The sequence below is a fragment of the Eubalaena glacialis genome, chromosome 16 (genome assembly GCF_028564815.1).
Source record: "Eubalaena glacialis isolate mEubGla1 chromosome 16, mEubGla1.1.hap2.+ XY, whole genome shotgun sequence".
In the NCBI taxonomy this organism is placed as follows: domain Eukaryota; kingdom Metazoa; phylum Chordata; class Mammalia; order Artiodactyla; family Balaenidae; genus Eubalaena; species Eubalaena glacialis.
The window spans coordinates 6,380,058-6,406,422 of record NC_083731.1 but is presented as its reverse complement, the minus strand read 5'-3'; positions in this window follow the sequence as shown (position 1 = coordinate 6,406,422).

Genomic DNA, 26,365 nt, shown 5'->3' with positions numbered 1-26,365 from the left:
CGTTTCTTCAGCTCTATCAGTTCACTAAGCCTCCCAGCCGTGCCTTACCTGTTGTCACACTCAACTCCATTCATTTTTCTTACAGTTAGAAGTTCCACTTCGTTCTTTTAAAAAATCTGCTTGTTTATTCTTCATGTTTTCTTTTCCCATGATTATATATTCAAATGAGTGTTTTTTTAAAACATATCAAATATATTTTATATATTCATTCTCTGTTTGATTGCAATAATACCTGATTGTTTTAATGGCTTTATTTTCAATGCCTCTTGTTTTTGCAGGTTCTCGCTCATGGTTATTTCTTTTTTGTTTCCTTACTGAAATTTGACTGTGAGTGCAAATATTCTCTGGAGAAATTCTTTAAGTTTAGGAATGAAGGTGAAATCCTCCAAAGAGGATTTGTACTGCTTTTGCCATATTAAGTTAACTTTAAAATAAACTGTGGGGTTTGTGTTATATTTTTATTTTTTATCATGCATAGAGTGTATATATGAGGTCCAGCTTTATATTTTTCACAGGGATTGATGGGAAGTGTGTGTGTGTGTGTGTGTGTACATCTGTGTGTGCACATGTGTTCACCTCCCATGCAGTATCAGGTGTAAGAACAGGATGTTTACTTTCCATCATCTGGACAAATAGGTTCATTTCAGTTTCAGTTCACAATTTCACCACAGATTTAGCCTTTTGATGGTTCCACCTTATGGAAGGCACCTTTCTAAATAAAACTCCCACATTTTTTGGTTCTCTCCTATTTCTCCCACATTTTTTGGTTCTCTCTTATTTCTTGAATTCTGAGAGGTTCTGCAAACCAATTTTAAACAACATTTTTGGCAAATTTCCTCAGGATAAAACCTGTTTTAGAATTTTATTTCCCTCTCTAGGCTTCCTTTTCTCCTTAGTTTTCAAGTGAGAATTCTTCCTTTCTTCCTTATATAGTGATTCATTTATGAAACACATATTTTCCATGACCTTTAGGCTTTTTTAAGTGGAACAATCAGTCAGAATACCTAGACCCCCATATTGCCTTAAATGGAAAATTGTGAATTTAAATTCAGAGAAATTTAATGAAATCTTGCAAAGGAACAAATGTTTCATAAAATTTAGCCTTTTTTTGCCCAATGCCTCCTCACCTGCTTTAAGTTTGTTATTAAAATAAAACAATAAATCATTTCTATACCCAATCTACTTAATTAAACTGTGGACTTGCAATTTAACACATATTTGGAAAAAATTTATATATTTATGTACTGCTTTAAAACTGTTCTGTAAGTATCCTGGATAACTGACATATGCAGCTTTTAACAGAAACAGTACTACAGCGAGGATAATCCGGTGTTTAATAATGAAGCACACTGCATAATTCTTAACAAATACATACCAGATTTCTATTTTATCAACTTAACAGATTTTTTAATGGTGGGATGCTTGAGGTTTTGTTAACGGGTTTATGTGATTGATTGTAAATTTAAATATTCTAATTGCTTTTGTTATGGGCACATTGACTAAATTCTGTATGGATTCCACTATAGAGAACCCATTCTTTAAAAATACTGCCTTTCCACACTCAAAGAACAGTAATATTCTGATATTAAACTTAGCAAGTTCCCTCAACATGGTCATTCAGACCATTGATGGTTGATTAGTGTTTACAGACTGAATAAACTCTGTAATTAGTCTCAATTTTTGGTTGATGGATGCAATTGGACAAGGGGGAAGATCTTTATCTGGATCAGGTACTTGTTTATGAGTGTACGCGTAGCTCACACAAGGTTGTCTTTGGAGATGTCAAGTATCACCATGACATCATAAATAAAACAACACACATTCATGGTACTGTTAAGAAGGTAACTCAGGATAAGATTCCTTGGGGTAGAAACCCTTGGGATATCTTTGCATTAGAAAGAGGAACACAGGCTTGGAAACTGAAGCTATTTACCAATGCCTTAATCAAAAATCCTTAAGAAAATGTGTTTATTCTAGCTTCCCACTTTCATAGCACGCGTTCTCCATTCAAATGATATTGAGATATGAAATCAGTACACAATTCTGGTGTCCAGGTTCTGCTAAACACTCAGCATCCACCTGGAAGTTTGAGCTCAGTTATGCAATCCTACCCCTAGCCTGCTTCTCTGCCATTCCTCACAATTCCTGTTCCACGGAAGCCCTCTGATTTCAGCGCACCCCACACTCCACCTCCAGTCTTCCACCCCCAGGGGATCAGAAGATATTATTTTCATCTACTTCACTGAGAACGATGAAATCCATCTCACCCTCCTGCTCCCTACTAACAAATTTACAAATATTTACAGTTTCCCTGCTCCTTTTCTCTAACCGCCCCCCCTTCCCCGCTTGTGATGGTTACAGTAACCTACACGGCAGCAATAAACAGACTAAAACATCAATAAAGGCTGCAAAGGACTACAAGTGTGTTTCCGCTCAAACAGCACCCCAACAGCATGAAGAGACCCAGCTTCCTTCTGGCATATGGCTCCCCTTCTCCCGTGGCTACGGCTTCTGCATTCAGTTGGCAGAAGGGGAGAGAGCATGGGGCACACCCACTTCATAAGAGCTTCTGCCCTACAATGCCACATGGCAATTCATGGCTAGAACAGAGTCACGTGGCCGTGCCTGACTGGACGGACATGTGAGAAGGGTCTGGCTGGGGGAGATATAATGGAAGTGAATTGATGGCTGCACTGCCAACTCTCCCTCCCTATGCTCCGAGCCCATCCCACCCCCTCCACCTCCAAACTTTGTTCTTTTCATCTGCTTCACAGACAGTCACTTCTTTGTGCCTGGCTTTCCCCTCAGCATGTAAACAAAATGATGTCTTTATTAAAAATCATTCCCCCCTTCCCTTTTAGTTCCATCTCTTCTAAATAATAGTAATAATAGTAATCATCATCATCACCCACACTCACCATATCAACCACTCTCCTCCAGGGTGTTCTTTTAAATATCGTTGCAAGCTTTTACCCACTGTCTCTACTAACAGTATCTGAGAAATCATTATCAATGGTCTTGCGGTCAAATTCCATCAGCTCTTTGTAGTCTACATTTTGCTTTACAACTCTCCAGAATCACACATTGCAGACAATTCCTTTCTTTGTCTCCGTGACGCTGCAGTCCCTCCTTCGCCTTTTGGCTTATTCTGGTGGGTTTCACAGCCTCTCCTCCTCTTTCCACCCTTCAACTGTTGATGTTTCCCAAGGTGTTTCCTGTAATTCTCGTCTCTTTGTACTTTAAAAGTTTTACATGATCTGCTACTTTATGATCACTCAATAACTTTAACAATCACTCTTCCCAGGATTACAGCCTAATGTGCACCTCCGGCCTTCATCATTCCACAAGTTCAAGCCCCATGTATTGGACTGACCATTGAACACACCCATCTTGTTATCTGGCAGACACTTCACACTCAACATGACTACCCTGAGGTCATCACCTTAACCGAGAAGTAAGTGTCCACCCCTCTCTGAATGTCACCCATCCTCCTATTCACCCACTTTGGAGAACTCGATGTACCCCCTTCCCTTACCATCCTTCATGGTGAATCAGTGTGACCTCGTGTCAGGCTGTTTCCTTGATATCTCTGGGACCTTCACCCCCTCACACTGCAGTCGTGCTCTGTCTGTACTATGACATCACCTTGCCTGGCCCAAAGTGACCTCCACATTGACAAAAAAGGCAATCTTTGAAAAATGTAAAACTGCTCATAACATCCCTTCTATAGAATCTTCCATAAATCTACACCCATAAATACACTGGGGATATTAGTTTTCCACTGCTGCAAAACAAAATAAATAACACACTAAATTGCTAAAATACCGTTTACAGTCTCACAATTCTGTAATTCAGAAGTCTGGCCGGGCTTGACTGGGCCCCCCGCTCACGGTCTCATGAGTCTGAAATCAAAGTGTCAACAGGCTGGGCTTTTACTGGGAAACTTTGGGAAAAATCTGTTTTCAAGCTCATTGAGGTTGCTGGCAGAATGTAGGGCTGTCATGGTAGGACTGAAGTCCCTGTATCCTCTCTGGCTGTTGGCCAAGGGTTATTTTCAGCTTTTAGAGGCCACCTGCTTTCCTTGACCTGTGGTCTCCTCCATCTTCAAAGCCATCAATGACATGATGAACCTGCTCACACTTCAAATATCTCTGAGCTCCTTCTCTACCTTAGCTCTCTGTGTTCTTTGTCTGCTTTTAAAGGCTCATGTGATAACACCAGGCTGGCCTGGAGTATCCAGGATCATCTCTCTATTTTAAGGTCAGTTGGTTATTAACATTAATTACATTTATGTACATGTATTAATATTAATGTAATTAATATTAATTATATTAATATTAATATAAATTACATGCAATATTAATTACATGGCAAAAGTCCCATTTGCCATGCACATAACATAACCATGAGTGTGACACAAGAGGGTGAAGGTCATAAGAAACAATATTATGCCTACCACACTGGATAAGTTTCAAACCACTTAGCATGGCATATAAAAGCAGTGGTTTCAATCCATTTCCTACCTTGTTATCCTTCCAGGTTTACTGCCCACCCTATGTCTAGGAAGACCATATATCTCAGTTTCCCTGGGACAGTTCTTGTTTATGCATGTTTTACTAGGATAAGAATTAACAGCAGTTCTTTAATATTCTAATGCTTCCCAGTTTGGACAAAAAAAGTAAATGGCCATGGTTATGGACTAAATGTGTTCCTACAAAATTTGAACGTTGAAGCCCTGACCCCAGTGTGGTTGTATTTGGAGATGAGACCTCTAAGAAAGTAATGAGGGTTAAATGAGGTCATAAAGGTGGGGCCCTCATCCATTAGTATTAGCATCCTTCTAAGAGGAGACACCAGAGGGCTCACTCTCTCTTTCTGGGCACACATACCCAGGAAAGGCCATGTGAGGACACAGAGAAAAGGTGGCCATCTGCAAGCCAAGGAAAAGCCCTCACCAGGAGTCAAATCCTGCTGGACCTTGATCTGGAACTTCCAGCCTCCAGAACTGCAAGACAATAAATTTCTCCATTTTAAAAAACTAAAAATAGAATTACCATATGACCCAGCAATCCCACTACTGGGCATATACCCAGAGAAAACCATAATTCAAAGAGACATATGCACCACAATGTTCATTGCAGCACTATTTACAATAGCCAGGTCATGGAAGCAACCTAAATGCCCATCGACAGACAAATGGATAAAGAAGATGTGGTACATATATACAATGGAATATTACTCAGCCATAAAAAGAAACGAAATTGGGTCATTTGTAGAGACGTGGATGGACCTAGAGACTGTCATACAGAGTGAAGTAAGTCAGAAAGAGAAAAACAAATATCGTATATTAACGCATATATGTGGAATCTAGAAAAATGGTACAGATGGACCGATTTGCAAGGCAGAAATAGAGACACAGACGTAGAGGACAAACGTATGGACACCAAGGGGGGAAACTGGGGGGAGGAGGGGTGGTGGGGGGATGAACTGGGAGATTGGGATTGACATATATGCACTAATATGGGTAAAATAGATAACTAATAAGAATCTGCTGTATAAAAAATAATTAAATTTAAATTTTAAAATATAAATAAATAAATAAATAAATTTCTGTGTTTAAGTCACACAGTCTTTTGTAATGGCAGCACGAGATGACGGACACAATCACTTACCTATAGCCCATGTCCTACCCATTGTGCCCGATTTCCTAGTCTCCAGAAATCAAAAGCCTATTTTGTAATCCTTGCCTTTGTTAACAGTTTCTGTTCCTTCCAGGCCTCAGAATGTCCTCCTCTTCGTTGTCTGGAATTTTCTTATTAATTAGATTCAGCTCACCTCTTATGTGAAAACTTCTTCATTCCCTCTCCTGATGATTTTTTATTCCTTCCTTTTTCCCATCACTATATTTTCTATATCACTGTGATAGCAACCAAAACTTTTTTTTTTTTTTTTTTTTTGATTCCTGTCTTCCCTTCCTAGGCAGTAAGTTCCTCAGCCCTACAGACTGCACTTTATCTATACTGATGTCGCCACATCCTAAAAGAATCAGAGAGAGCTTCCCGGTCCTTTCAGTGATTCCATAGTAAAAACAAACGTGTGAACAGGCAACAAGCTGAGGCTCCATGGAGTATATTTGGCGGAAAGCCCTAAAAGAAGGCCTCCAGTCAGATAGCTGACTTACATATGAGTCTGGACCCACCAACTCTGTGTGTCATGACCTGAGGTGGAGACAGAGGACTGAGTGTCTACGAGACCCATTAACGTGGGGTTGGAGACGTGGCTCCCACACTTGGTGGCTCTGTGTTCCTGAAGCTTTGGGTGCCTCAGTTCTCGGAGAACATCAGAGTCATTTCACCACCCGCTGAAGTAAGGGTGAGGCGTGTGAACCTATCCATCAGCTTCTCCTTCCCTCTCCCTGGGAGGGCAAGGGGCTGTGTGCATTAGATGGTCATTGGCAAGAATTGAAGTGGGGCTATAAGAGAGGAATGGGAAGCAAGGTCATGGGACCCCCATCTGCCCTGCCCCTTTGTATACCAGGTGAGTCTGAAGGGCCAATCCTTTCTTAAAGCATATCAGGAGCCAGATGGATCGACATGCAGACCATGTGTTGTCCATCACACTTGTGTGAACTGCCAACCTGCTCTAAGCGCTGTACATTGATGACAGGGGTGTAATTGGAGGAATGCTGTAAATGCCAATTGTACGTAGCAGTATCAAAACTGCTGTCCATGGCAGACTGCTGAATTTGTGGATGCTGTGGCTTGGGGTTTCTATGCAAGGTAGCTGCTAGGTGCATTTCCTAAAGCTCAGCAAAATGAATCAAAAAAACTTCCTGCCTAGGAAAGCATTTCTACATTCCATATTATTCTTAGGGGAAAAAAAACACAACAACTATGATTTGCAAATACAGTCAAATGAGTGTGCATTTCCAAATGAGACCATTTTGACAAGGTTCTTTGTAGGAAAACTTGTATTCAGTGTTTGGCTTTATTATACCTCCTCGCCTCATGTTTTTTTTTTTTCTTACCTTTTTTTTATAATAAAATTGTGCCTGTAGTATATCTCTATGTCATAATGGATTGTATAAGTCTTTAAAATATAATAACATTCTTTTTTGTACTCAATAGTTTATTCCGTAGTCAAATTACAGCCTTTTTCTAATATAGAAAAAAAACAGGTGATGGTAAATTTTTTGTGGTTGAGACTTATGGTTTTTTTTATGACAGAACTGAAAATCTGTACAATTAAAATTGTTTAGTAAATAACTATTGTCTCAACATATCTTACATTTTGTAAAACAACTACAACTCAAGTCAGAATTAGAGCTTAATTTTTATAAGTAACTAGTGACCCATGGGCTCCTTGGGGCTGAAATGGTGGTCATCAAAGCCAAAGATGGAAATATTTTATGAATATTTGGTCCGGCTAGAATGGTCCAAAAAGTTAAATGTCAACGGGTCCTCTAGGAAACTGCACACTGAAAAAGTGTCTCTTGCCTTTAGAGGCATGTACATCACTTAGCACATTACAAACTGTTTAAGTGCATAGCCAGCATAGAAATACAGTGAAGAAGGCTGGGGAGTCCATGGGAGCTGATGAAATGCAAACGGAGAGAAGAAAACTATGTCTGTAAAACTCATTATAAACAGTTGGTAAGCAACAGTCACATGGTAAACGGAGTGCTGAGTGGGATTTAGTGAGGCTCTCAGTTTTTATTTTAATTGAAGAGACTTCTGCATTATAGAAGCTAATAGGAATCATACAGAGAGGAAATCAAGGCTCATAATTTGCTCAACATCTAAGGAAAAGTAGCAATACTTTTTTCTTTTTTTTTTACTTCCTGTGGAAATATGTTCACATTTCCTGCTTGCATGCATCAACAGAAAGCTAGGAGACTGGATGGAAGTCGAATTTAAATGTTACCTTTTTTGTCAGTTTTCCCTAGGTTGGGGTACACTATTAAACAACCCCCAAATCTCAAAGGCTTACAACAATCATTTATTTCTCATTCATTTTGCATTTCTGCTGTGGGTTGTCTATGGTTTTGCTCCTCATGCCTTTCCACTCTAAAACCTAGGCTGAAAGTGCAGCCTCTATTAGAAACATGTGGTTCTCAGCGCAAAAGGGAAAAGTGTGATAGCAAAACCATATCATAGCCATTAAAGCCCTTACTGAGACATGGCGGATGCCTTCTGCTTTGAAAGGAGACAATTCTCCAAGTAATCCAGAAAAGCAGAGGCTTACAGGCAAAGAGAGCCCAATATACAAAAACCTGAAAGCCCAAAGTGAATATCTTTTTCAGGGATGAGACGACACCAGTGAGTAAGGTGCCAGGATGGGGGATGACTAGAGAAATGAGCATATGAATGTCTGGTAGACATCAGGTAAATATGTCCAGCAGACCAAATAGAGTTTTAAGAATGGCTCTGGAAGGAGGGAGGGATTTGGAAGTCGTCAGCAATACAGAGGAACAGATAAGATGATTTGGGGATGGTCTGGGTTGCCTGCTGTTAATTATGACAAGCATCACAGCACCTTAAGCTAGGACATGATTTGTACCTTAGAAGGATTTTTCTGATGGCAGCACTCATAGGAAGCAAGACAACCAGGGAAGAACTTATTCCTCAATTGACAGAGTGAGAAATGATGTGTCTTAACCAGAAAGTGGTCATGAGAAGGACAGTGGGTGTGAAAAGGAGTTAATAGCCTCAAGGGAGGTGAAGAGACTTCATAAATGGGACTTGGACGTGTAGGGGTTGAAAGGGGTGAAAGCTGAGTTTCTTGGTTGACTGGTTTTATAACATTACAACCAAGGTGGGGATACATGAGGAATGAGAAGGCATTACACTTAGAATATCTTCTGTCTGAAAACCATGTGAGAAAACCAGGAGAAGCCTCATAGAAGATGGACACAGGATGCTAGAATCTTAGCCAGAAATATTTGACCATCAGCAGCATGTTTGTTATGCTTTAAGTTACGATAGTACATGATAGTATATGACCCACCCAGGAGGAGATGAACATCATGACAGGTCACAGGACACAGTCCTGGAACACCAACACTTATAGTTATTGGAGGGAAAATATCCTGCCATTGAAGAAAAAATATCCTGCGAGGTCACTGTGGTACATAATGTTAATTGTTTAACCAATATCCATTCAACTCCTTCTTTTGGATGAAAAACAAATTTTAAAAAAGAAGGCAATAGGCCTGGCTGAGAATACTAACTTTCCCAGCTTCTCTTTCACCTCAGAGTGTCAAAGCCTGTCGTAATTCAGGCCAAGGATAGCTAAGGAGAATCTACTGCAAGGGTCTTAGCTTCTCCTTTCCTGATAAAAGGGAACAGAGGGGACTTTGACTAGTTTGTATCTCTTCCTGTCTTGGATTTAGACACGAGGTCTGTCCATAACATATCAACCCTGCAGAGTGGCTGCAAGGCAGCAAACGTGAGAACAAAAGCCTACAAGATAAAGTACATGGAGCAGGAAGATGGAAAGTACCTGAATCTCTGGCCACAGCATCAAAGAACTGCACCAGCTCTGAGCTCCCTCACTCCAGATTTCAAGATCGGTGGAAAAACAATCTTGCTTGTTTTAGTCACATTTTTTTTAAGGCCTACAGTTAAAGCCATTTTTTTTACAACAAAGATACTGAGAGGAAATATCACAAAGTGGGGAAAAACAAGGGTATGCCCTTTCACAGAATCCAAAGAGGAGAAGTCAAAACTGGCAAGGACCAAACTGGGAGCTCTCCCACAATTACTCAGAAAGTCACTCTTGCCAGGAAAGTTTCAGGAAACAGGATGTGGAAGTTGGACTGAAGCATAAAACAGAGGGGAGAGCCTAGAAACCATGAACATTACAATCTTTTTCTAAGAAGGTTGACTGAAAGAAGTAAAAAGAAGTGGTTTAATAGAGAAACTGGAAGAGGGTAGAGGAGAGGTCAACAAAGTAGGGTCACGGGGGCCACCTGTTTCTGTGAATGAAGTCTTCCTGGAAATACCCATTCATTTATGCATTTATGTATCATCTCCAGGACAGCACAGCTGACTAGGGTGATGGAAACCATGTGGGACTCAGAGACGAAAATATTTACTGATTAGAGCTTCAAGGGGAGGTTTTGTTCTTGCTTTCAGGGTGAGAGTGTCATTGGAATAATCATAGGAAAAGGTAAAAATAAGAGAAATGGTTAAACCACTAACAATGACCCTTGGAGGACAGGGGTAAATGGGCTGTTACAGAGCTCAATACTGAAAGTATGGAGAAAGGATGATTTGTGAGGGGACAGATGGGAAGGTGAGAACTTCCTGTTTTCTTTGTGAAGAAAGGGTTGAGATACACTCTTCAAAGAGATCAGCGAGAGGAGCACGGCACCAGGCTCTCAGGTTACGTCTCTGAGAACGCAGTCGGGACAGAACTGACAAATATGATTCTTTAATGAAAAAAAACAAACACACACGTCACTTTCCCTTTATTTCAATTTTAATATTTTTTGTGTTCCCCAAACATCAAAATCAACAAAAATGTGCTTGGATTTGTCCCCAAAGTTCCTTGTTTTTAGATAAAAGTTGTATTTTACCTTGTTATATTTTTCCTCCATGACTTTAAAGCTGAAAATTGGAAAACTGAAATAGACTCCACTGTCGATATTCACGAATCCCCCCCAAATTAAAATGGGTCATTATAAGACTATAGGGATTTCCATAATAGATAAAAGACAAAGTAAAATTTTAATATAGGAATAATACAAACTCTTCTTAATATTTTTTATGTATTAACATTTTTAAAGAAACCACTGTATAGAGTTTTTGCGCGTTTAAGGAAAAGATTAATGATTACAGGGAATCATTTGTAAGCAGAAGTGCAGATAAGAAGGCAATCTACAAAACATCCAAAGCTGTATGACCCAATGACCAGAGTAGAAGTGAGATTCTCCAAGCATTTAAAATATCAGTTAAATATATTTCACAGGCGCAATTTACAATTTATCGGCATTTTCACTACAGGTCTCTAGTAACCAGTCTAGATCAAGTAGCAGCTCTATTTTACTTCAAGTTAAAATTTCGAACTTTTAACTTCAAAATCCTAGGAGGAGTTAAGTGGGTAGAAACTATTCACATATGATCTTCAGTTGGAGGCCACTGATCACTGCATTCCTCGGAGTGGCAAGGTTTCTTTAACGATATCTTATGAGTATTTAAATCATGATATTCAAAACTAGCGTTGAGTTATATGAAATAGCAGGAATGGAGATGTGATATAATGAGTGTGAGAAAATGTCACAAAATATTCAAATGAGCTGAGAAGCTGTACTAGTGCGCGTCTTTAAATATTAAAAGCTGGATGTAAAGTCCTTTCAATCTGAGAAACCATGTATGAAAGTTTGGTATCAGCCATTTGAAAACAGAACCTATCACCTATTTAATCCAGCCAGTACTGGTTCATGTAATCTTCCCAAATGGTGAAACCAGTAAGAACAGGAGTATGAGACTCCAGAAAATCCAGAGAAGTCTCTTTATATGTTGAGTACTTGATAAATGACTAAAACTACTTCACAGGAGAATTCAATTATGTTAAGTGTCACCTTTCCCCTCCTTTTTATTTATTTGGCGTCAGGTCTCAGTCACTTATTCAGAATGAAAATCTTGGAGTCGCCTTTGACTTTCTTTTAGCTCCCCCGGGCCCTCACGGAATAGCTAAGATCTGTTCATTCAAGCTTCTTGACCTTCCTCACATCCACCCTATGTCACCATACTAAACTAGTACACAAGGCTTAGACACCTGCAACAACCAGCTAACTAGTGCCTTCCCTCCCACCCTCATGCATCCCAGGCTACTGGGACTGAAATACTACTTTGCTTCTGTTGCATCACTTCTTATTATCTTTCAGAGGTTTGCCATTGCCTACAAAGATCTTATTTTAGAGACACTGCAGTTCATTATTTAACCACTTTCTGACCTTAACTTTCACTCTCCCCTCTATGACAGCTCCATTCCAACCAATCCAGGCCACTGGAACTACTCTAAACATTGTTAATTCTTAGACTTCACCTAAGAGATCTTTCCCCATATCACTCCCATTGAAAGTTACTGATCTCTTAAGATATAGCTCAAAAACCTATCTGTATCATGAAGCCTCCTGGAAAATTTCAGCACAAAGTGATACTTCACCATTCATATGGCATTATTACATACTGTTGTGTTTCAGGAATTTGGATTTCTTAACCTCCAACATAAAAATTCTATTTGGGAACTTGTCAATTAATTCATGTCACCCTCAGTTACTTCCCAAAACACAGCTGTAAAATATAGGACATCTCACCCCAAAATAAATGTTGTTAATGCAACGGTCAGAAAACCATGTTACTAATAGGTTTTAGCCAATTTTGATCGTAAGCCTTTTGACTGAGGGCCTCAGGAAGTAATGATACTCAGTAAAAATAAGTATCATTAATTACGTCTTGAAAGGTTCTTTAACAGGATTATATAAAAAGTATAAAGACATTAAACGAGTGAATTATCCCACTATGAAATGAAAGCTTTAAGTATACTATCATAATACTAATTTAAGAATTCCTCATAAATCCCTTAGCGCAGTACCTGCTATAGAGACTCTGTAAATACAAACTCCTATGATTATTTAGGGCTCATCTACAGAATATCATGGTGAACACTGCATGATGTAGTTACAATCAAAACCTTCAGGGATATCTTACCAAGAACTCTGGGAAAACACTTTGACAGGTATGGGAAAGAAAAGTCCTATTCAGGTGTATTCTGAAATCAGTTTCCAAGTTCTGCTGATACTTTACATTTGAATTGCCCATTCTTGCCATACATTAGTCAACACATACACATACACACAGATTGAAAGTGTCAGCGATGTTATGTTGGAAATTCTTATTTTACACTTATTTATTTGCCTAAATGCTATTTCTTATAGCAGGTGTTTGCCGAAATTATTTTTATAATTAGAGGAGGTTGGCTCCTGGCGGCAGACTGTAAGATTTCCACACCCAGGGCCTTCATGGCTCTCCATTCCACTTTCACTTGAGGTCTCCATGCAATTCCCACTTCCCCTCTGGGGATCTGTCCTTTTCCATGATGAAAGAGGGAATTTAAATGTCTTTAAACTTCTACAGTAGAGTAACTTCTGGATTAGAACCTAAGCAACAGTGAGTCTCATAGAACAGAAATGTAAATGTCCAAACCCTACCACCCCTACCCATCACCTGTTTGTTCTCTGCTACTTTGATCACTCCATTTGCCTAGCTTTTCTTTTTTGTGATTATCTTTCCATTATAGACTAGCTCCCATTCACTATTTTTATTTCTGACTTCTAGAATCTCTTCCACTGTGAAGGAACTGTTTTGCATTTTAAAACTTTATAAAAGTGTACCACTCTACATTGACTGAAATTTTGTTCTTCCCTAAGAACATTTTTCTTCCTGTAGATTTTTTTCATTTTTGAGCCAGAGAAAATATTACCTGGTCTTTTCTTCCCATTCTTACTTCCAAACCCAATTACCAGCGCATTTCCATACATAATCCTTTCAGGTTCTATCTCCCCGTTCCTCTTTGGAAAATTTATTGAATTTCATGTAATCCTTTGCTTAGGAATGGTTACCGTTTTTTCTCCTCAGTTTAGTCTATGTCAATATTTAGATCATAATATCTCCAACTTTACTGAACACTGGAATGGAATGGAGAAATTTCTAAAAACCCTAATGCTTAGATTCCACCCAAAGTAGATTATCATCTCACTGGCCTCGTGGGACCTGAGCATCAGTAAATATTTTTAACTCTCCAGATAATTTTGATGTGCAGAGTTAAAAAATACTGATTTTGACTGATTTCACTGCTCTCAAAGTATTATCTGATAACCACAGATCAGAACTGCATTGCCAGTCAGAATTTGTGGATTTATGTCAACTTGGACTTAACAATGAAAGTGGAAGTCATTTGTAGTAGATTTTCATGGATTGAGGAGTGACTTGGACATGAGAAACTTGAGACAATGAGAACAGAGTTCTTTCACAAAGTGTGGCCCTTTGAGGGAGAAAGAGGGGGAGGAGGAGGAGGGGAAAAAGAGGAAGGAAAAGAAGGAGAAGAAAAAGAAAAAGGAGGAGGAGGAGAAGAAGGAGAAGTGTAAGCAGATAGAGTAGGGGGTTCCTGGAGAAAGAGAACCAGGCATGGCTTTCTTGACATCAGAGAAGCCATTTTTGGCCAAAGTCACTTTGTGATCTAAGCCTGGCCACAGTGCTTGCCCTTGAACAGGTCTCAGTCATAATGATCTTAAGGCAAGTGAGGGAATGCAGGAACAAAGGAAAAGCGGTCAAGAAGCAATAGTTCAGCAATAAAACAATGTCCTAACTCCTCCTCATGGGATATACACAACAATTTGATACAGTCTTTGAGTCCTACAGGAACTGCAAAGAAATGGACATAATGGTAACTCTGTAGCACTGGAAGTGCACATGGGAAACTTCAAAGGAGGATAACATGGGCACAGCTATTGTGTTAGCTATGCTGCCAGTAACTTCCATCAAAAGGATCTGGGTTTACTGGGTGAGCTCTGAATCACAGCAGATCTTCTGATATGGTGAAACAAAAAAGTAGAGTATGTGGGACCGTCAGATCTGGTTTATAGCCATGTTTCTATTGTTTGCCTCTCGCCATGTATCTCCCAGTCTTGTAGCAGCATTAGGTGAATTTTGCTCAGGGAACCAATCCTCCTCCACTTGAGATCTTTGTATTTTTGGTTATTTATTTTATTTATTTATTTTTTATACAGCAGGTTCTTATTAGTACTGTCCAATCAGAAATTTTCTGAGTCAAAGAGATTGGAAAAATGTATTTGCTCTCTCACAATGGATGCCAATGAAGATGCACATTCCCTTAGAAGGTGCTGGCAACCACTTTAGAGGCATGAGGACAGCCAGCCTTACTACAAAGCCAACACCAAAGAGAGGACAGCAGGTAGCCGGACAGAAGCTCTCTGCATTGAGACAGATATGTCTGCTTTGCCACTAGATTGATGGGTGACATTGAAAATAAATGTGTCTTGTTCCTTCTGCATGTACTCCCTAGAGTAATTCAGGGCCCAGTGACACTGGGATTGACCTGTGCTGTCAGCACAAGACTTATGGATGCTTTTAGTGTGAACACTCTTTGAAGGAATACCCCCACTGTTTGGTGGGGAAGAATATCTGACAAATTATTTCTTCCAGCAGAGCCTGCACTGACCAAAGAGGAAATTTGCACAAGAAAACTGTACAATATTACATTTCCCCTGAATCCTTTGTTTCTCATTATTTGTGCGTTCTACTGATGGGAACAAAAAGGCAATATGAAAATAGTCAGAGTAATAGTGGTTATTATGAATGCAGAAAAAGGCAAATATCTTAGTAAGATAACCAGACCATGTCAACAAAACCTAATTCCATTGTTAAGGTCACTTTCTCTTTATCAAGCATTGTAGTTGCAAAAATCAGAACAAAATTTACGTATTGTTTAATAACAGTTTTGTATTGATAATTCAGGAAAAAAAAAACATTAGTGAATTATAACTAATTTTCCCTTAATTTAAGAGATGGTAAAAACAAAAAGAAACCAGAAGTCAAAGAAGTCAAGTACCTGGGCTCTATCTACACTTTCTATAATTAATTGAATAAATCCTTCCTGGCAATTTTATTTAATTACTTATAGTAATGTCACCTTGATAACAGAAGTTGCATGTGTCTTTCATAAATGCCCTGTATCTTTTTCTGTGTAAGTCACTGAATGTTTTAAAGTAGAATTATTTAACTGATCATTCTGCACAGATGATGAATGATTATTATCAAATTTTCCAAGTAATTAATAGAAATAGTCTGGGCTTAATTCTCTTCCTGTCATCATAGCATCACCCATTCTCTTCGGGTTTATTTGTTTTATTTCGTGGTGTGTTCTAGACAATTACATTTCCTTTACTCTTCATTTCACTAGCTACTTTTGCTCTGGTAGATTTCTCTATAAAGCTTTTGCACTTTCAATTTGCATGACTTTCTTTTCCTATCATGAGTCACATCCTTTTTTTCACATTTAACATTGCTCCAGACAAATGTCATTCAAAGGGTTTTGTTTTTTGTTTTTCTTCCCCTAATCTACATACCTAACGAAAATGTTGCTAGGGCTTTACCCTTCAGCTCATTCAACGATACTGGTGAGGAACGTCCCAGTATTTTTGGTTTTGGTTTTTTGGGTAACTTTTTATGCCGAAGTAATTTCAGGCTTACAGAAGAGTTGCAAGAATAGTACAAAGAAAGAATTCCTGAATACCCGTCACCCAGATTCCCTAAGTGTTAACATTTACCACATTTGCTTTATCGATTTTTCCATTTTTTTTCCTCTCTCTCTATTGTCCTGCACAATTTGAGAATACGTGGTAGACATGATCCCTTTTAGTTCTAAATACTTCAGTGTATGTTTCCTAAGAATAAAAGTGTCTCCCAGTGTTAATCCTAGGTTGTCCCTTCTAAACCCAACACTTTGATAATAACTTTTGGCACTAGATTGGACAAATTAAGTGACCTGGCTCTTTAGTAGTTCCGGGCTCACATTTCAACCCTATAACAAACCTGATTATTATTACTGCATCTTTCTTTTAAACCAGCTGCTGGGACGTCCACATTCTATAAATAAGGCTCAGTTTCCCTGACAAGGAAATGGGTATAAGAATCTAGGATTTAAAATGTAGTTCATGAGTTGAAAATAATATACTTAAAATAGAATTCAAGAGTCTAAAGAGTGGGAAAAATATCCTAATGTTACAAAAATAACAATATTATGAAAAAATTATAATTTTATATAATTTTATGTAATTTAAATTCTCTAATTTACAATATAGAAAACGGTACCTTAAAACTCATGTCACTTTTATAAGCGTAGATAGTTCTTATAAGTTGTTAACCCATTTTTCTGAAAGTAAATAGTTTTCTAACTTTCTTGTGGTCCAATGCCATCAGTGAGTGGAGCTCTCTGTCAGCCATTCAGGGGACAAACAAATGCTAGGAAATAACTTTGTGTCAATTCAGACATCCTGGCAAAACATAAAGGGACTCTTAGCTTAGTACCTCTGAAGATACTAACAGGAACTAAACATGATTTCATCATCAAAGAAATACCAAATATTTACTGCACATGAGAACAACAACAAACCCTACTTCTTCTAAATTAATGAGAGAAATTGTCATGAGAAACCTTTTAATACATGCAAATAAGTGGGAAAACCAGAAAAAGTACTGGATAAACATAGAAAAGTTAAGAACCAATTATATAGCAAATCACAGTTAATGAAGCATATGTGGAATTGGTGATAATTAATGATGGTGCCACCACTGGGAATCAGCAAAGTCCACAACCAGAAGCAGCCAGGCTGGTGATCCCGTCTCAATCCCCATGGCTCTTTCTTCTCCGTTAGAAGAACCTTCTCTCTTCAGCCTATCCTAGGAGACACTGGTCCAGCTTTGGAATGGCTGTTTCTCCATCCTCTTCAACTTGGAAAACACTTTCCCAAACAACAAAGCAACTTTCTTTTTAACCATTGCATACAGTGACAAGCCTCATGGTTAAAAAATAATAACAATACATTTGAGACACACAGCTGAGGTTTCAGCAGGTCTTTGTATGACCATTTGATATGCATGACACGAAGTTTCCAGTACCCCACTGGCCTACAGTAGAAGCACACACCGACAGCCTTGCCGTGGCCTCACGATGGGTGGCGTGCACATCTCCAAACCTCCGTTTTTGACTTCGTCAAGTGTGCTCGTGGAGTGGGCTTGCCCTGAGTGTCTGTCATGGCGTTAGAAGGACATACTGTGGGTCGGGTTGCTCCCCTCCCTGAGATCTGTGCCTCAAAATGAGATGCAATGAGCCAGGCTCAGCCAATTGGCAGCCTGAAGCTGATCCGCCCTCCCAGCTGAACCAAGTCAAGAGCAGCCAGAAGTCAGCCAAACGCAGAATGGAGAGCTTGACAATAAATGTTTGTTGTTTGAAGCCTTGGAATTTTGAGACAGATGGTTATGCAGCATGAGAGCGGCAATATTTGACAAAGAAAGACTTAGAGCTGTAAGCTCTGGGTTACATTTCTTACACTGAGTCTTTATCCCCCTATAAAAACCTGAATAATTAGAGAAAAATACAGAAGTATTTAGCTCTTTCAAATTGTCTATCTGGTTTAAGGGGCCCTTTTCATTCTGTTTGCCATCATCTAGCCTTGTCTCTCATTACCTTAAACTACATTATCAATAATTTTGAAGGTCATCTCCTTTCTTTAACTCTTTCTTTTTTCTGTCAGCCATATTACATATTACTATGAATCCAATCACCCTAAAGCTGGAATTATGTGATGACATCCTAGTTCTAAGGAGTGGGAGGATAGGACATTTTATTGTATTACTCTCAAGCTGCTATAATAGAGGAACATCAAAAGGTATAGGAAAGGGATTGAGAAACCAGCCCTGGACTTCCTAACTTCAGATTCCACCTTCCGTGAAAAAAATCAATATATTACTTGTTTAAGCCACAGTCTGTTGGCATATATGCTACTTGTAGCCAAAAATATTCCTAACGGACGTGGATGTCTACCACAGTGCATGGTTGGTACAACCCATATAACCCTCGTGTTGATTTCAGAATAGCCTCACATCTGGAATATTGTAATCAAATCACACCCTGACTGTTATCCCCAACATCTCTTTCAAGAGACTAAGCACAATATGCGTCTTTAATCCCTCATTCTGAAATAAACTGTGACTGGATTATCACTATGTTTTTCTTTGGGAAGGCTTTAATGTCAACCCTCAGGATCTGAGCCACGGCAATAGGCGATTGATACCTCTCTGTCTGGAAAAGTAATGTGCTACCACTTTATTTTTATTCCATGAAATTTTCAAAGGCCATTTTGCATTTCAACAAAGTCTGTCTATCTGTCTTTCTGGCTCTCACATACACAACTGAAAGTTGGTTTTTTTTAAGCATTCCCATATATTGCAAATAAATGTTTTCAAACTGTTCGTTTGTCTCTACTGTCCCTCAATTTAGCCTAATGAAATCAGCCAAAGCTAACTTTTTATCTTATAAATGGAAATATGATCTAAAAATTATTAATATTTCTTCTAACAAATGTGAGATGGATAGCCCAAAGGCCTAGGATTTCTAGGTCGTTACAGCAAGCACGAATATACTACCTCAGAACATTATCAAAAAAGACAGAAATGCAATGAATAATTTTGTGAATATTTTATAAGGGTATTTAAATAGTCCATAACTTTAGAAAATATCCTATTGAGTCAAATCCGAAATATCCTATTCGACTAACCTTATACCGGAAGGCAGTAAGAAACATAATTCCCATCAGTCCTTCTTAACACATTTTATAAAGTACTGGATTAGGAGTTCAAAAAGCAGATCCTCCTCAACCATTAAAGCACATTTACTGTTGAATAAATGACTTAAACTGAAAAAAATTCAACTTCTTAAAACGAAGAGATCAAAGATTGGTGGACATTCAATAGAATTACAGGGAGTTACTCTGCAAATCACTGGTGTTTATCCCATCTAGAAGTTCAAAGGTGGATCCCAGGAATCTTTTATACAACTCCCCAGGTGATTCTAGAATACAACTCTATTGGCAAATCTCTTGGACTTAATCACATCTGAGGTCTTGGTCAGATGTGTTATTTGATGATTCGGTACTTACCTCTTAAAAAGGAAGGTAGTTTGAGACACCCCTTCATTTCTCCACCCCTAAATATTACCAAATTTTAGTATCTCTTCTTGACAGACTCAGGAGAGGGCAAAATTCATCATATAACTCAGTTGCTACATCACTGTAGATGGGAGAAAGCTGAGTGATTTAGAAAATTAATCTAAGCCTGGGAGAAACAGTTCAGATTTGATAGATATCTGGAAAGATTCATAGTGGAATAAAATTTTAAGATCCTCTACCAAGTTTTAGGAAATCCTTTTCAAGTACTTTACTTTGGCAAATCACTATAATTATTCTTTACACAAAAGGAGAATGAGGTCTGTAGGCTTTATCCACTAAATGAGAAGAAAGTTGAAAATTAGAGTTCTTTGGGGGATAGCTTTTTCTTACAGCATTGAATCTTTGACACTGAGACCATTTTCCATGAATACATGCCAAATCGAATATCCAGAAAAAAATCGCACGTAAATCATATTCTTTCCTGTGCTAATTTTTGTTTGTTTTTCTTTGAGCATTTTCTCTTGTTAAAACAGTAACAATGGCTCTCTAATGGGAGCATAAATTCAATAACTGGTTAATTTTACTGTTCAGTGAAAAACAAAGGAGGCCCAGATTGTTATACTTGCACAAAGGCAAAAGTACGTTTAGTATCATGTTTAGTTGGGCTCAGAGGAGAGACTTGCTACAAGTTAGCTAATAAAAAATATTGTGTCTGGATAAAAACTTTGGGAATTTCTTATAGGATGAGTCTGGCAGGATCACCGTTTCAGAATGTTAAAGGCAGCTTTTCGGTTTTAGATTCAGTTGTTGGAAGAGAAAAATGATAAAGGGCCAGTAGGGACCCAACACCTACCTAGAGCTCCAGGATCCCTACACCAAAAGCATATTCATATTTAATGCATTACATTAAGGGCTTCCAGAGTAAATATTTTCCATTCCCCCCATAACCACGTTTCCCCTACATAGACAAATTAACGAACGTGGATTCTGGAGCATAAATATTCAACTAGCGTCTGTATTTATGCCCCAGCTTACAAATAACGAATGGTCCGCTGAGCCAAAATAATCATACATGCTAGACATGTAGGAAGAATTGCTGATTTCATTTATTATACCACCTGTGAACCTCCCAGGGGAAGGGCAGTCTAGTGAAATACTTTGGTGTGCTGACACAATTTTGTACTTGTTTATGAGGCTGCGCCAGCCTAGTCCTAATTTCCTGTTGTAATTCTTTGCTTCAAAGGCCAAGTCCACACATGGGAAGAATATTTTCTGCAAACAATCTCCTCACAGCTCTGCTATCTCTGTCTCCAGGTGCCTCTCTGGGTCTTCTTTTCCCTTTATACTTGTAACAGTCACGAAGGATTTAAGTTAGCATTTGGGGCGGAACAAAACCAAAAGCAGTGGAAGTGTTAGATTGCTGTGTCAATTACTTGATTTTGGTTCTTCTTGAATACGGGGGAGAAAAGCTCTCTTTTCTAATTCCTGTGTGACAAATGACACTGGAAAGAGTTTTTACTCCAATGCATTTCACCTAAAGGTCAAGCAGAGGCAAACTGATCTTGCTTTCCAGCTCACAACATCTCTAAAACCTGTTTCTACCCTAAAGCAAAGAATCGATGCGATGTGTGCAGCCTAGAAGTATTAGTTCTATTCCTTTAGGAGGTATTGATAGCATCATCTCCTGGGGGATTAGTCATTGCACTTTTTAAGGCTTCTGATTAAAATGTGCTAATCCCAGCTGGGAAGCTCAATGTTCCCAAATTGGTCAAAAAAGGTAGTCATTTCTGTCATCATGTCTATCAGAGATACTTGAAGGATTGCATATTATTATGACTTTCAGGTTTAATGCATCTTTTGTGGTTCAAGAAATACAATTTCAATGTTGATTGAATTGATGACTATCTGTGAATACTTATAGCTTGATATCTTGATTTTTGGATGTTTGCTTCACCTTAAGGATTAATAGATACTTAAAGAGATGTGAATAATAGGTATCAAAGAGACAAAGAATGGATTCCAGCAGAATCCACTGCTCAACCAAAGACAAAAACAGAGCAATGAGAGATGGCATTGACTTTTCTGCAGATATGGGACAAGTTAGAAAGCTCTCAGTCTGAACCAGTTTGAGTTGGAGCAGGAGAATGGAATCAATAACATCTGAATGTTCTCACTCAAAATGATTTCCAAAATTCCCTAACTGCTGACGAACTGAAAGTATTATAATATTAAACAGTGATCAGTTTCAATGCACACCAATGATTTTTCCATTCTTCTTTTGTCAAGTCAATTCTGGCACCATCATAAATAGCAAAAACTTAATAATACCTGGCCAATGGCTTAAAAGGAATTTTTGAAAGAAAATGAACATGCAAATAAAAATGATAATTAGAGTCCAGAGGGCACATTGCTTAACTGATAATTTGTCTGTTGTGCTTAAATATCACAAAGGTTTCTGGTACGCTCCTCGTTTTGTACCATATGTGATTCTGTTTTGCTTACACCAAAATAGCTTTTGTTGCCCGAGCTTTAGAACCAATCTTTTCTTTTTTTACTAAATGCCCTAATGATCACATCATTTAAAATGTCAGTATGAGTGTGTAGGCTAACATTAAGTGTATTTCTTCCTGAGCTGATTTTTTTTTTCTTGTAATGTACACATTTTTATCAGTCTTTGAATATTTAAGGTGTACTTTTCCAAAGCCATTCCTAAAGAAACTGAACTTTTTTTTGTTTTATCTAATTATCTAATAAATTAATACAACAAGGGAGCTCATTAAATGCAAACGAGGAAGAGGGAAAAGGTGTTGCTAGAACTTAATTAGCAAGATACGAAGATACCAATTAACACCTATAGCTCAGGAAAAAAAAAACAAAAAACTTTTTTCATGTGGCAGCATCAAAAATAAAATCACAGCTGGTTACACATATTAAGTGGGGTGCAGATGAATTTTAGTCTTCTGTTGGTATCAAGGCCTCAGGAGTAAGGAAGAGGGAGGAGGGGAAAGGAGAGGAAGAAATTTCTAGGCTGGCCAAGAAAGTACCATTTGGTTAATTTGAATGCCTTCTGTTCAGGTGTTGAGAAGAGAGTCTGCATTTTAGGAGAAAACTCTACACAAATTCCAAGACAATAACATTTTATTGTTCCAAACCCTTTGTACAAACATCTCATCTAAAAATAATGGTAAATATGTAATTTATAATGATCATTTCTCTCAATCATATCATAATTTTCTCAAAGCCAATGACCTGTGTGAAAAAAAAATAAACTCCATAAGACATAAATATTCCTCAGTTTAGGTACGAACTCAAAGGAGGGTTTTATTTTAAATTTTCTAAAAGAATCGTTCAAAGCTATCAGTGTGATCTGATGAAACGTAACGTTTTAAAAGACAACCGTGTAGTACCTAGGTTTTACACTTCTCAAGATCACTTCAATTGGGTGTCCACACTTACACCTACTAAGTACAAAATTAAGGCAGAGAGGTTAAGTTGTAAGTTTGATGCCAGGTTGCTTGGACAGATTTCAACAAATAAAGGAAGCTGAGGAAATAAGGATTATCCTAAAAGAGCATTGTGACCATCTTCCCTGACCCTGATGCTTCCCGATGATGTGGCTCAGGTTATGCGTCCTCATCATGACACTACTTTTGTGATGCTGTGTCCTTCTCAGACGATCACTGTTGGAGGCTCACAATCATCCACCTGCCCTCACTGATAAGGCCAGTTGTGATTAATTCTGTCTACTTTATTCACTGTTTAGATCTGCAGAATAATTTTAAAGCTGGTATATTATAGCTAATGATCAGAATGACTTTAAAACATATTCTATATTCAGATGAGCCATGTTGTATATCCCATATGTGGGTCAAATTGGATATACTTCTACTGTTGATAGAAATAAGATTTCTATTGGCAAACCCACACATCCTAATATCAGCCTAATTCACATGCAACTCAACACCATTTCCAACATTGTTTTAAATGATTATAAAATTAAAATACATCCTTGAAAATCCACGGTTTTAAGGTTGGGAAGAAAATAATTTGTATTTGCTTTATGAACTTTTACCAGTTTAATTTGTGTATCTTATTTCCTAAGAGATCATGTCAGTAAAATCATACACTTATCATGACATTGACTATACTTCTTTACTATCAAAAAAGACTTTATACTAAGTTATCATGAAGAAGAAGATGAATAGGTAGCTCACTGTCTGCTTGGGAAGATAAAACAAGTCCATGGAGTGTAGGGTAGGGTGAAAGGAGGTATGTAATAATAATAGGGGACAGTTAATGTGCCACTCATTTGCTGAATTATTTGCATCGTTAAAAACTCAGATCAAGAATCCCCCTGATCACCCTCTAAGTCATGCTGTATTTGGTTTGCCATACTTCACACATTCTTCTTAATATATGACCTTATTCCCATCTGAACCCACTGACTTCTTGCTGAAAATTATTCTGGAACTTCCTATCACTTATCTCCCAGTACAGAGCTACCATTTCTTGGGTCCCCACATGTTCCTGTTTTTTTTTTTTCCCCTTGTTTTGCTGAAACACACTCTTAAGCTATTTCTTCAGAAATTACATAAAGGTAATTTACTTAGTTCTTGTAAGTCAAAAACTGTCACTTCTTATTCTTATATAAGAATGATAATTTGGCTAAATAAGGTATTCTTAGAATTTTAGGTTCACAATCATTTTCCCTAAGCATGTTGCAGACATCTAGACTTCCTCAGCTGTCTAGGATCTAGAATTACTTATACAAATTCTAAAGCCAAGGAATTCCACTTCCACCTAGGATGTAGAGTTTGAAAGCATGTGACTAGCACCCTAATAAGAGTTGGACCTACTGTGAAATCATATTTATTCTTGAGTCTATCAGAGAGCTGAGATTTCAGGGAAACCAAACAGCCTAAAACCTAAGGAAAGACTGGCTTTCAGAAGAGAGATGAAACTTGAAGACTGACGAATTTGTAGCAGGGCATGAGCAGAAGATGGGGTCACCACTGTCCCCGTTCACTGAATATGAGCCAGCTCGGTGACAGGGTTTGATGGACAGAATATGGTAGATGTGAAGCTGTGCCAGTTTCTACTTCCAGGCCTTGAGAAACTGGCAACTTCTACTTTCTCTCTTTTGAAGAACTGTCTCTCAGCATCCCTGGCAGCCACACAAGGAGTCAAGTCTGACTGTCCCTACGGTCTCCATAGTGGGCAAGCCACCTGTGGACTCTGGCCAACAGTACCACTGAGAACCACTTGTAGCCATCCTTACTAGGTGCCAGATGTGTGCAAGCAGTCAAACTGGACCTTACAAAGGAGTCTGCTTGCCAGCTGAACACGACATAGTTATCAGATAAAGGAAAGAAGCTCATTTGAGCCCTTCCCAAAATTTGGACCCACAAAATTGTGAGGTACGGTACAATTGTTGTTTTAAGTTGTAAGTTTTGGAAGAATTTGTTATTCTGCAAGAGATAACTGTAACAATAGGGCTGATTGAGTCTCTTATGTTGTTTCAAATTTTTTCAAAAACTTCATTATAGTCAATGTGATATATAAATATACCATTTGACCTGACACTATTTGACATTCTTTGACCTAAAAAAGTAAATTTTGTAAGTTTCAACCAAATATTAATTTTGACCTGTACTCTGGGATGATCATTGATCTAATCAGGAACTCATACCCAGGGATTCTTCAAATCAGAAGCCTGGAACCACAAGTGGCAGAAACATGCCATCTATTTTTATCTCTGATGAGGCTTGGTTAAATAACACAATTGATCAAATAGGATGTATTTCAATGGGTTAAATACTAATGTTCAAGGTACATGGATTGCCTGGAAATACTGCATATCCACCCTCCCATTTCAGGAACAGGTCGTGAGTCTCCAGCAGGTTCAAGAGCTTGAACAATTGGTAACAGTACCCAAGGCATGATTCTGAAATGGCTTTGTATCCAGCAGCTGATTGAACGATTTTGGTACAATTTTCTGACCCTAAGTTAGGCGGAATCTTGTCCTTAGCATCTTTTGTTTTCTGGCTTGAGTAAACATTTTACACTGCGTGCAATTAGCGGATGTAAAAAAGCAGAGAGTGATGACTTCATTAAGTTTAGTGTAATTGGGGCCTTTGCCCCTGCTTGATGATATACGTCTGCATACATGTACAGCAGAATCCTGTCTGAGACTTTAAGGAAGGGGATGTCTAGTTCTCACCTACCACTCCATACATAAGGCTAACAGTATTACTCATATTTATAAACAACACCACCAACTTAAGTCAGGTCACGTGTAGAGCGGCCTGACAAACTGCCCCTTTTCTCTATCAACTGATCAAAAGCGGGGAGAAGTTTTCTTCGGGGCCCCCACCAGATGCACCAGCGGCCTCAACTCTCTTCACACTGTGCACTTAGTTAGCAGCACAAACAACTCTCCGGCATTTGACTGGCTGTCAATTCTAAGTTTCTCTCCTCTTTGGAGATGAGCGTATGGAGGCAGACTGACCTGCACGACGCCTGAGCTGTTCGCCGTCAATTATGCACCTTTTTTGAACCCAATGTTCATTCTCTGTGCGCACACCCAAGGCTCTCCGGGTCCCCGCTTAGAAG